This window comes from Paramisgurnus dabryanus, chromosome 16, assembly GCF_030506205.2.
Source record: "Paramisgurnus dabryanus chromosome 16, PD_genome_1.1, whole genome shotgun sequence".
Classification (NCBI taxonomy): Eukaryota; Metazoa; Chordata; class Actinopteri; order Cypriniformes; family Cobitidae; genus Paramisgurnus; species Paramisgurnus dabryanus.
In genome coordinates this window covers 10,923,524-10,935,990 of record NC_133352.1, presented here as the reverse complement: position 1 = coordinate 10,935,990, position 12,467 = coordinate 10,923,524, and the positions used below count along the sequence as shown (strand labels likewise).

At 36.5% G+C, this 12,467-nt stretch overlaps 1 long non-coding RNA gene across 1 annotated transcript; it reads right to left on the bottom strand.

The window, feature by feature from the left end:
- Nucleotides 1-5,759: 5,759 nt before the first annotated feature.
- On the bottom strand, nt 5,760-11,113 carry LOC141280893 (uncharacterized). The gene is made up of 3 exons (XR_012335229.1): nt 9,173-11,113; nt 8,911-8,970; nt 5,760-6,015 (listed from the first exon to the last, which is right to left on the bottom strand). It is a non-coding gene; the product is annotated as an uncharacterized lncRNA (long non-coding RNA).
- Nucleotides 11,114-12,467: the final 1,354 nt, after the last annotated feature.

The following is a 12,467-nucleotide window of genomic DNA, read 5'->3' as shown; positions in this document are numbered from 1 at the left end:
TTTATTAAATAGCATACGTCTTGGTTAAATACGCTTACTTTATTTAATATTAATTATAAGTGTATTAAATGTCCCTTGCAAACCATTAAGGGACAATGAATCAATACACTGACATGGTAATGCTACACAACAGGGGCGTCAGTTTGTGTTGAAAAGTGGTGGGGACAAAAGATCTTATAAAAACATTACTGCAGGACGGGAAAAATATTGAATAACGGCGCATCAAAAATGGGCATAGCGTAGGCCAGTCAACAACAAGAAAATACTCAGCATAAATTTATAAACCCTCAACAATGTCGAATGCACACATCACACATGTAACAGTCCCTGCAACACCAGCTCAACCGAACAGTGCCAAAGCACCATACCGTAGAAAACAGCAGCGCGTTCAATAAATGATTACAATGAATTTCATTACATATGTAAACACACCATAAGCATACAACACAACATATGTGACACTAGACCACAAAACCAGTCTTAAGCATCGCTTGATTTTTCAGAACATTTTAACCAAATGCTTTCAAAAAGTGGTGGGGAAATCCCCAGCGTAAATATCACCAATGCTAGACAGATACTTTGTTTGCACAGTCCTACCGTAATTAAGTAACTCCTAGATGTTAGTCTGGCGTCCGGGGGAAACGTTTACCTCGAAGGAAAGTCATTGTCATGTTTAATCGGCTATATCCAGTGCTGAGGTTCGATGAAACTTTACGAGACCTGCGAGATGCTTCACAGGCGGAAGATATGCGGCGTGATTGACAGCTTTGACACCAAACGGGTACGTGAAAATCAGATGACATGATTTCACAAGTTTTCATTGGCTATTTAGGTATGTGACGCATACTGTATATGGAAATGAACCTGGACATTCAATCTGTCGAAAAATCTCAAAATCGGCAAAATGAACATACGTGAGTTTCATCGGACAGCGACGATATACAGTTTGTACAGTATAAAAACCATTACGTCTATGGAATGCCACAAAACATGGAAACCAGAATGTGACACACAATTGACAAACACAGTATGTATTTAGTATTTCATAATATTATTGCACATTATGCACAGTATTTAATATTTTTCCTATCTTTATTTCTTTTATTTTTTGGTAAGTATTTTTTAGGTAAGCTGTCATCTATCGTGCTAGCCTAATGTCTCAGTCTCAGAATAAGGAATGTATAAAATGTTTTAGTAGACTATCTTGATACATTGTCTGCGTACAAAGCATCAGGTCCGTACAGCAAGGCATCAGGTGAAACAGGTGATTTGACGGGTATTTCTGACACCTATTGAAATGGTTTAAATTTGATGTATCTCTCATCAATTTAATCATCTTAAAGGAGTAGTCCACTTTAAAGATGGGGCCCATTGACTTACCATAGTTTTTTCATTCCTACTATGGAAAGTCAATGGACCCCATTTTTAAAGTGGACTACTCCTTTAAAGGGATAGTTCGGCCAAAAATGATATTAAACCCATGATTTACTCACCCCCAAGCTGTCCGAGTTGCATATGTCCATCGTTTTTCAGACAAACAAATTTTCGGATATTTTAGAAAATGTTTTAGATCTTTCAGTTGATTAAATGTAATGTTACGAGGTCCACGACCTTCAAGTCCAAAAAAAGTGCGTCCATCCTTCACCAATTAAATCCGAACGGCTCCAGGATGATAAACAAAGGTCTTCTGAGGGTAATCCATATGGTGTTGTTGTAGAAATATCCATATTCAAAACTTTATTAACGTAAATAACTACCTTCCGGTAGCGCCGACACTTGGTCCGGTGGAGCTGGGGATTTAACCACCAACCTTCCGGTTTGTAAACAACCTACATGAACCACTGAGCCACTGCCGCCCCCAATAACAGGACCATGTTTACAACTTTGTAACACCCCCTCTTATTTTGACAACAGTCAATATAAGTATTGTATGAGACCTGAGGAGACCAGCTGCTGGAATTTTGGGAGAGCAACATTGTCCCATTCATGTCTGATACAGGATTCTGGATGTTCAACAGTCCTGTGTCTTCATTGTTGATTTTTCGCTTCAAGACACACAAAACGTTTTTAATTGGGGAAAGGTCTTGACTGTGGGTTGGCCAGTTCTGCCCCCTGACTCTTCTGCGATGAAGCTCAACTGTAATAGATGCAGTATGTGGTTTACCAATGTCTTGCTGAAATATGCAAGGATGTGTGGAATTATAATATTGCTCTAAAGCCTGTATACATTTCAGCATTGTTGGTGTCTTTCTACACTCTCAGAAAAAAGTAGTCACCGAAACGGAACCTTTAAGGTACCAATGTGAACTTTTGAGGTACATGTATGCACCTTTTAGGAACAAAGGTATACTTTTTGAAAAGGTACTGCATCAGTGACAACTTTTGTACCTTCTTGTAACTTTTATTCTGAGAATGTAGATATGCAAGTTACTTAGGCACTTCGTACCTCCATACCAACAGAGATGCAGGCTTTTGAACTGAGTGCTGATAACTTTATGGATGATCTTTCATTTCTCTTAAGTCCAGAGGACATGACATCCCTGGTTTTCAAAAATAATTAAAATTTTTGATTTTTCTGAACACATAACAGTTTATTTCACTCTGCCTCAACCCATTTTAAATGAGATTTGGCCTAGAGAATACAGCAGCATTTCTGCATCTTTCTGTCTTATTACTTCTTTATAGACACTAAAAACTTTTATGTCCAAACCTTTCTTGCAATTGGGTTTATTAAAGAATAGAAATGTCATAATACCACATATTCTACATATTTCATAAGTTACTGTTTATGCTCATTTCACTTCTGCCTGTACTTATATGCATACTGTCAAGCTGCTTCTACAAAAGTGCAAAATTGCATAAAGCATTTTAATTCAGTTGAATGACGGTAAAGTGTCTTTTACTGTAGTCCTAGTGGTTGTGGTCTGTGGCCTGCAGGTGTAAGACAGTTAAACACTGTAGGACTCTGATGTTGGACTTCAGCTCATCTATCTATGTCACATTGTACACGACTATGCTGTTATATTCTGATACCTGCGGCAGACATTATAATCTCAGCCATACTCAATGTTTCTGCCTCATTTCACACAAGCACATCCACACATACAGTGTTGTGAGTAAAGAGCACAAGTGTTACCGCACTATTTTTATAAATATACTATAAATCAATTAGTATAAGGACACAGTACTAGGTCACACCAAGGTGTTACCCTTAAAAGAAACCGAAACAAACTAAATTAAAACATTTATTTTATTATGATTTCTTTTGTGTGTAATGTACATGAGATCAGATCATACAGAACATTGGGTGACCAGTCGGTAGGCGTACCATCTGAAGCAGGGACAATAACATTCCCAACCCATCAATCCTCTAACTAATGGCTTCATTTGTATTGTGTTCATCCATTTCCAACCAGGTGGAGCGGTTTTAGTCCAGTGAGTGATGTGCTACTAACAGCTCGATGGCTCACTATAACAATTAGCTCACTGCTGTCTGTACTCAACAGCTATTTGGCCTCCATCAGACACTCCACCCCTACAGCTGGGCTTCTGGGCTAATCTGATCTAACACAGATCATGGGATCATGCAGAGCTGCCACTGATACTGAGAAAAATACTGACTTTCAATTTACACATGCTAAGTGTTCATGCTGTTCATTTTACAGTATTTACTTGTTTTCTATTAACACCCATTTGATGTGTTTATTTTGTCACATTTGCGTTTACATCCCCATTAGGATCGTTTTTAATACGCTAATGAATGAGGTGTGGCAAGTTTCTCATGTAATACTTACAGCGTAGTTCACAGTTACAACACAACATATACATACACATTTTCAGACACATTGCGATGTAAAGCCCTCGGTATAGTTTTTTTTATGCATACACGTGTAACCTATCTATGGGAAATGAGTTCAGGTGAGACAAAGCAACACAACAAACAACAGATTCACTTTAGAGAAGTTTAGTTAAATAACAAAATAGTACAAATTTACAGAACATTAGCCAACATAAAAATTATTCAATTTCTTTGTCCTTGTCCTACCAAACACTAGAGTTTCTTCAATGTGTCTCTAAATTGAATCTAAAAGGGCAATCGTATCTCATCCTAGATGCAATGATAGGCTTCTCATCAACTGGGTGGCTCGCCATCTAGTTCACCATCTGAACCTCTCTGCCAAACAAACACCTCTACAAAAGACCTGACATCCATTTACAAAACAGGTGTTTGTACAAACAAATGTAGAGCATATATTTAAGCACCATTCACATTACTATTGGCGCTTTTCCATTGCATAGTACCCCACGGTTTAGTTTAGTTTGGGTCGGGTCAGCTTACTTTTGGGAGCTTTTCCATTAGGTGCAGTACGTAGTACCCGATACTTTTTTTCGTACCACCACGGTTGGGGTTCCAAGTGACCCGAGCTGATACCAAACGTGACGCGAAAACACTGTAGATCACTGATTGGTCTGAGACAGGGGCGTCATGCACCAATTTTTTTTAAGGGGGCACAGTGTGCACAGATACAGAAATGTATGCATACACGGACATCAAACGAAATATTATAAAGCTTTCAGTCTTTTCCATGGCACTATTTTGAGCCTTCCTGCCTTCATGACAAAAACCTTCAAAATAAAAGTGTTGACTAACTTTCATATCAAATACTCAATCGGAATAATGACATATTGGCATTTACATCAGGAACGGCATGTTTTGTTTCTTCACGTTTTGTTTAATCACTTGTTTAAGTGTGTCAATGCATTTTGCACAACAACTGCATAATACTATAAAATGAATGTAATTTTAAATCCAGAAAGTTTATAAACAACTAACATTACATAAGCTATAGCCAGGTGATTGATTTTAATGTTCAATAATGATTCAAAAATTTTTTAGATAAAAATTATTAGAGAAATTGATTTTTGCATTCAACTTTACCTCATATGTGAACATGTGTGATATTCCGCATCCTTGTGAACTTTGGCGAACTTTGGCGTTGTACCAAGAAAATTAATCTAGAAATCTCTACTAATATAACCTTGAGACAGTCACATTTTAAACCATACAACCCCAGGTGAAAAAAAATTCTATTAAAAATATACTTTAAAAAAGTGTACTAAGTATATTTTCTAGATTTTGTACTATTTTCGTCAAATCCAAGTATAGTTAAGTGTACTCAATTATGTATTAACTTCAACTTAACACCTATTTGATTACACTTCAAGTGTAAATAGTATGCTAAAATGGAACAACTTTTTTTAAACTTCAAGTGCACTAAAATACACTCCTGAAAATCAAGATTTATGAGTAATTAAGCACACTTACAGTACAATTGCATTGTATTGCAATTTTAATGGAAATACACTTAAAAAGCCATTGCAGCACAAATTATAGTTGTGTTTAAGTACATTTTGTGCATACTGCTATCATACTTATAATTAGTATAAACTATGTTAATTTAGTATGCCTCTGTAATATTTCAAGTGCTCTACAAATGCACTTCCTAACTATTTTTAGTGCTTTTAAAGTGTCCCACTATGACAATAATAATGTTTTTAAAGTGAATTTCAATTATAACCTAAACATCATAGACACGTACTTTCAGTGCAATATTATTATAGTGTATTTTTTATATTTTAAGTATATTTAATTTGTACTTTTATCCCCATTTTGTTATACTTAAGCATGAATATTGCTGTTACACTACAAGTGTATAATATAACAATTCAGTTCAAATGCACACAAACAGATTACAAACTGCATTTCAAAAAAGGATCTTTATTAATGACACAAAAGTAACACACAAAACAGATATTGGCAAAATGGGGAACCTTAAACAGTCGACTTTCTTTGAAATGCCGGGAAGAGAACAATTGCGAACAACTTGTACTATATGGACATCTAGCTCTGATTTGAACTACTGGAGGCCTTGTAACTGGCATTGTTGCACTTCCTCCGTAGAAGGTCCCGGATCTCTGCCACCTCGATGTTGGGGAATCACTCCCTCACTGCATCTGTAAAACAGGAAAGAGACATTTCAATTTCAATTTTATTTATATAGCGCTTTTCACAATTTGTAGTTGTTTCAAAGCAGCTTTACATTAAAAGAAGCAGGGGAAACAGAAAAATCGACAGACAATATAAGTAGCAAAATACAGCGGCTATGAATAAACTTTACAAGTGAGCAAATTAATAATGTCTCGTATACAAGAGGGTGCTAAGTTAAGCCAATGTTGCTTGACTCCCCGGGGTTAAAAAAAACCCTAGGAGAAAAACCTCAGGGAGGAACAAAAAGTCCTAGGAGGAAAAGATATACACATATATATATATATATATATATATATATGGGATGTAAACGGATAAGGAGATTTAACTGGTTCCGTCTAGGGCTGCACGATAAATCGCATGTGTTTGTCAGGCGCATCTCCTCAGTAATGCCGGTTCCTTGATTAGTATTAAATCGCCATCAGCTGTTTTCAGATGGAGCAGCTTTAACTACAGAGCCGTAGTTCCCTGACAAGCTGGGCCATATCGCATACATATCGCAGCCGATACGTCCGCGATAATTAATGCGAAATTGCCCCGATTGTCAGTGAACTACGGCTCTGTGTAGTTAAAGCTGCTACATCTGAAAACAGCTGATGGCGATTTAATACTAATCAAGGAACCGGCATTACTGAGGAGATGCGCCTGACAAACACATGCGACTTATCGTGCAGCCCTAGTTCCGTCGATGGTCAGGCATCGGCTGGGCATCACGTTGAAGGGCAGCCAGTAGATCAGTGGTGTGTTGACCTCCACGGCAGCCAGAACTGGTCTGTTTGTCTCAATGTCCTCGGGTTTGAGGACGAGACAGGGAGAGAGAAACAAAATCCTATTAGCGTAGGGGCCATTCACATGTAATGCAGTGTCACACAGTGTTGTGTTTTAATATCTGCTCGGTTCCAGACAGGCTAGCTATTGCGGCATTAGTAAATTACCCAGACGAGTTATGTGAATGCTTTGTTCCGTACAAGCTAACTTTTGCGAGATAAGTATAATTTACTAGACAAATTATGTGAATGCTTTGTTAAAGAAAAAAAGTCTTAAAGAATAATTCCGGTATTAAACACTTTGAGTCTCATTTCTGGTTTGTTTTGGATGAACTACAGTGATGGTCACTGAAATTTTGACAATGGGTCGTGTCTTGACTTTTTAACTTGTTTAGAAGCGTCTCTTGACTGCTTCAGAATGGAAGTCAAGGGCCATGCACAAACATGTCATTAAAACAACACTTAACGTTCATTTTCAAAACTGTGCTACTCACAGAGTGGTTTGTGGTGTTCGTTGATGATTAAAAACAAATATATCAGAGCAATGTATGATTTCAATCCGTGTTATTTGCTATAGTGGATCTATTTTTTCAGACACCTCACAACCACGTATATACTTCCGCTCTATATTTTAGTCTGAAGCGTTAGCACACTCTTGACCACTTGATGGCGACAACCACTTTGCCTAACAAGGATGCTGAACGGAACTTGGTGTCTAGCGTATAGACAGTCACAATCGAGCTCAAATTCAAACCTAAGGCTGGTCACTGAGCCATCAAATATGGGAAAAATTTGTGCCCTACTCCGAGGGCACAGTTGCTCTGCTCATGCTAGCCTTTTGAGAGAAACCGAGCGAAAAAACTACAACCAGATGTAAACAGACCCTTTTCCATTTCCGGCGGCAGAGTGATATATCAGCCAAGAGAAGTCAATGGAATTTTACAAAATGCCAAATAAAACACCACAGAAACTGTATTTCGCTACACTACTTGTTTTTAATCATCAACGAACACCAAGAACCACTCGGTGAGTAGCACCCCTTACGAAAATTAACCATGGTTTTACTACAGTTAAGACCAAAAAACCATGGTTACTGTAGTAAAACCATAGCTACCACAAAATAACAATGGTTTTGACAACCATGGTTTTCAAAAACCATAGTTAAACCATGGTTAGTGTAGTAAAACCATGGTTTTGCTCATAGTAATCAATTGACCAAAAAAAAACATGGTTACTACACTTTTACCACAATAAAACCATGGTTAATATTCGTAAGGGACAGTTTTGAAAATGAAGGTTAAGTGTTGTTTTAATGACATGTTTGTGCATGACCCTTGACTTCCACTCTGAAGCAGTGAAGAGACGCTTCTAAACGAGTCAAAAAAAGACACGACCCATTGTCAAAATTACAGTGTCCATCACTGTAATTCATCCAAAACAAACCAGAAATAAGACTCAAAGTGTTAAATACCAGAATTATCCTTTAATGGAGCATTTCACCTGTAGAAACATTAATCTTTATTGAAAGTGTCTCATATTTGTAGTGGAAATGTAACATACATTTCGAATTTGGTGCCTATTTGACTAAAAAAGGGGTGTTTGTAGTCTCACCACCTCAACAAAGATATTGGACTTCCTTCTTTCAATGATGCAAAATTATAATTTTTTACATCATTGAAAGAAGGAAGTGCAACACTGAAATCTGTATTTCTCCTGTCTCAGGAAATGATGCATGACCATTCAAAAACATGACTGGGGTTCTAAAGATACAAAGCTTAATACAAATGGGTGAAGTGTCCCTTTAGATTTAAAGTGATTGACTGTGTCTGATTCACAGATACCAGTTGGCAAATCATTTCAGAGCTTAGACACTTTTGATATTCTAGGGAAAATTAAGAGACCAGAATTTTGCGACCGCAGTGTACGTGTTGGATTGTATTCTGATATTAATTCTCTAAGATACGAAGGTGCTGGGCCTTTTAAGGTTTTATTGGTGATTAATAGTATTTTTAATTGTATGCGATATTTGACTGGTAGCCAGCATGACATGGGCATGAATTAAAACAATATTAAATTAAAAGATTAAACTTAACTTACATCATTTTTACACAGAAACCTCTTCAGCGTCAGCAAGGTCGACCACATGGTACATGACCTCTGTAAACACAAACATGGATAGACATCATATTAAAAAAGAAGACAATCATACAACTTTAAAATATATTTTGACTCCAAGCTTCTTTACAACAACATCTAACGTTAGTTTATCTTAAACTTAAAGTGAAGCTGGCTTTGTTACTAAACAGAATAAAGCTATTAAAACAGGCTTGCAAAATAAGCAGCATCTATCAGAACTTACCTACAGCAATGAGCTTTTAAACAACAGAAATCGTCTAAGGTTATCGTTTAAAATAGCAGAAAGAGCCATTTGCTACAGTTAGCTGAACATCTCCAACACAAGTAATCTTGCCGTTTTATTTTTAAAGTTTTAAACATCGAATTGATTCGTTTATCAGGCATTTTGCATGTTACTTTGCTCACTGAAAAACCGCATGTTCAAGTTCCTAACGTTACTGTGTACAGTGTATAACTTACTCTTAATGTTTCCTGTGTGTGCTTTAAATTAAAACACTTCTCGCATAAAGACAAAAATAATCACAGTGAAGAACAAAATAGGAACAAATATGGAACAGATCTGCGCGATGTAAAGGAATGAAAGTCAAACTTACCTCAGCCGTACTGTTTAGCATGAAAACGAGTCAGTAGCGGTTTGAAAAATGCCGTTGATCCTGATTGGTGGGAATGAATGGGTGGGTGCAGGTGCATTCTGGGAATTTGAGTCTTTTGCCCTGGCGTTGGTACTGCTTTAGCATGCTGCTGTAGATGTATTTTGACTACAATTTCCAAGTTGCATTGGATGTTTTTTTTTTTTTCATTATTTTGGATCCTCTGCTGGCACTTTATGTACTTTTTATAATCTGCGTTTTCACACTGATTTGTTCTTTATACTTTATCAATAATAAAAATATTAAATATTTTTATAAAATGTATAACGTTTACAAAACATGTTTAGTTGACAAACATGTTGACAGTTATTTTGAGTGATGCTCAGATTTTCTTAAATAAAAAAAACCTTTATCAATTAAATTACATTAGCATAATAATACATGTATTTAGTAAACACACTTGTAGATATATAATGTTTTTATGTTATGTGCTGCCTTGAACCCCCCACCCAGCTTTGAAAACAGAGACAGCAACTCTGTCATTAACCCTTCACACCTCACAACCAGCACTCCTTACAACCAGCTGTGAGGATTCCTAGAAACTTCCACCAGTATACATCCATATACACAAGGTTTCTGGATGTTTCACGAGTTTACTTCTGAGTATTACGTTTCCAAGCACTCTGCCTCATTTATCTGGCAAACCTAAAGTTTAGCAGGGATTTCCCATCCGTATTTGTCTGGATACAGCTCTTTTCATGCAGTGTATAGCCTACATTTTATTATTCTAACGTATTTTATGAAAGTACTCTGATATGCAACTAAAAATACACTTATTTTATAGTGTACTGTATAAAGTGTACAGAAGTCACACTTCTAATGAAGTGAGATCCTAGTATGCTAAAAAAGTAAATTAACAATTAATTTCCAAAAAATATACTTCCCATAAGTATATTGAATTGTCACTCTAAGTATGTCAAATTTAATACACTTAAAAAAAATAAACTTCTATACAATTTAAAATACATTGACAACAAAGTACACTTTCAAAAAGTACATTTAAAAAATATTTTAATTACTGGTAAATTAGTATACTTATTTTTTGGACTCTTAAGTTGAACTTAATTACATCTTTTTTTAAGTATACTTTCAAAAAGTACATTTAAAAGATAATTGAATTACTGGTAAATTCATTATACTTATTTTTTGGACTCTTAAGTTGAACTTAATTACATATTTTTTGAAGTATACTTTCAAAAAGTACATTTAAAAGATAATTGAATTACTGGTAAATTAGTATACTTATTTTTTGGACTCTTAAGTTGAACTTAATTACATATTTTTTGAAGTATACTTTCAAAAAGTACATTTAAAAGATAATTGAATTACTGGTAAATTAGTATACTTATTTTTTGGACTGTTAAGTTGAACTTAATTATATCTTTTTGGAAGTATACTTTTAAAAAGTACATATTAAATACTCTTTAAATTAAGTACAACAAGTAGAAGCATACTTGTTTTATACTTCATGTACTTCAATCATATTTCTAATACACTAAAGTATACTACTTTTTTACCTGGGACCATACACAAAGGGGGTTAACTGCACATTACCGTACTGGGGTTTGGAAATGTTGTGAACGTTTCTTCCACGTTTTAATTCCTCAGATAGCAAAATGCGGCAGCAACAGCAAAGAGCGCGTGAACGCGCTCAGACGTTGATGACATCAGCGACTGCGCTGAATGCATCGCCTGCCGCCAGCATAAAGTAATGTAACACGATCAAAACACGATCAAAACGGCGAAAATCTCCGAAAAATGACAAGGATGCAGCACATAAGTAATAATATTGTGCATATTAAACAGATTAAAAGACAAATAACAGATTAATGCACGCTTCTTTGATTTTGAGGCTCAAAAAACCAAGGGGGCAAGTGCCCCCTCAGTTTGAATGGGCATGACGCCTCTGGTCTGAGAGAATCTTCACGTCATCGCTATAATGTAAATATTAGCTTAAGCTTACTGCTAGCTTGCGCTGTCTCAAGCAAACATGTTGTTATCTGTGTTCTGCTATAAGTTTCCAAACACCCTTTTAGCGATGAAAAACATCCACAACAGTTTTAACAGTTTTTTCCAGACTTGCAGTTTGTGGCGGCACATTCGCGACGTGCACGTCCGCATTATATATGCTTAAATGCAACTTGAATGAGACTCAGCGGAGCGCCGACGACTGACGCCACGGGTCGGGTGTTTGAACAGAAACTGTCATGTGAGACAGAGATAGTTATAAACGCGATGTGCAAACATCTATTTGTGGTGGCCAATTTTAATTTTGTGGCAGACTGAGAAATAAATAACACAGTCTCACCCCATGTCGTCAATATTTGACGACACTTGAACATTCGTCATATGTTCATATTACGTCCGTTGCATTCTCTTTCCTATTTTCTTACCATTTTCGCGTCGGTTTAGGGTTAGATTACGCAAAATTAAACAGTGTACGCGAAATTAAACAGTTGTCACCTGGCGTTGGGGTTAGAGTTAGGTACGCGAAATGAAACAGTTGTCACCTGGCGTTGGGGTTAGAGTTAGGTTTGGGTAGGGATGTCATTATGTAAATCTAACCCTAAACCGACGCGAAAATGGTAAGAAAATAGGAAAGAGAATGCAACGGACGTAATAGTATTGAAGTCCCCAGTTCGTCAAAAAATGACGCAAAAGATATACCCTTCGCGTCAACATATGACGAATGGTCAAGTGTCGTCAAATATTGACGACATGGGGTGAGACTGGGTTGAAATAAATGAATGTATGGGAATGTACAACAACACTCTCACGTGTATGATGTCACAGCAGTAGGCAGCGTAAATATAACGACACGCCTATAATCCCTCCCACTCCGAAGTGATACTAAACTCGATGGAAAAG